Source organism: Uloborus diversus, chromosome 7 (assembly GCF_026930045.1).
Source record: "Uloborus diversus isolate 005 chromosome 7, Udiv.v.3.1, whole genome shotgun sequence".
NCBI lineage: Eukaryota > Metazoa > Arthropoda > Arachnida > Araneae > Uloboridae > Uloborus > Uloborus diversus.
In genome coordinates, this window is record NC_072737.1 from 145,631,451 (window position 1) to 145,632,586 (window position 1,136).

Sequence of the window (1,136 nt, forward strand, 5' to 3'; positions counted from 1 at the left end):
TTTTACTAATCAAAAAGAAAATATTTTATTAGAAATTTTTTTCGGTTATCCCTTTGTCCTATGTATGGAGCAAAGTGATGATTTATAACTTTTACTCGACGGTACAAACTTGCTGCCAGAATTGAAGAATAAGAATATTTCAAATAAAAATCAATCCTAAAAACCGTGTACGTGTTTTTCTTTCTTCGTACTAGAATGACTTTCAAATAATTCTCTCAATTTGTTCATTTTGAAAAAATTAATTAATCTTAACTATTTTACATTGCCGCCTTTCCCCACTATAGCATAAAAACTCTTATTTACATTTTGCTCATATGTCCTATTACATGTAGGACACTTACGAAGTTCATGGAAAAGTTCCTAAGCCCATTTAAAAAATTCGGAAGACTACTGAATTCGAACTAGTTATTTTATTGTAAAATGGTTTCTACAATGAAATAAAGCCTTAAGCCCATATTAAACATTTGAAGTTCGTCAGAGCTATATATTTGGGCTTAGTGACTTATGTTCGAGCTCACTATGTTATACTTAAGCTGTCACGTGAGCTACTAGATTCAATTTTTTGTGCTCTTTTTTAAATATATTTGTTAATAAGTTGGGTAGATCGCTAAGTGGTGTGGTGGTATGGCGTTAGCCTAATACACTTTAGGCGCAGGTTCTGACTTGCAGGTCAAGTGACCAGTCGGTGGATTGTCGCAATACAGAAAATCGTCAGAGCCCATGTCGTATGAATATGCGATACGTAAAAGATCCCTTAGACATTCGTTTGACTTTGAATACCCTCGTATAGTTCCGCATCAGAGAGAGTTTATGTGCCTCCATCTGATGGGAAACTTCATGTTAAAATTCTCTGTGCCCTTAACATCAAAGCCATAATAGTGGCGCATGAAAGACTGATTGCCGTATTCAGGGATCGTACTGGGACTGCAAAAGACTAAAGCGCCTAACGCAGCTCTATTAGGAAAAAAAGTGATACATTTGTGCGTTCGAAGTTTTATATGAATGATCATAACAATTGTTTCAAAAAAAAAAATAAATAAATAAATAAATAAAAAATAATAATAATAAATAAAGTATAAAAATAAGAAATAATTAGAACACTTATAGTTAAATGGATTGTTTTATTTCTGACAGCA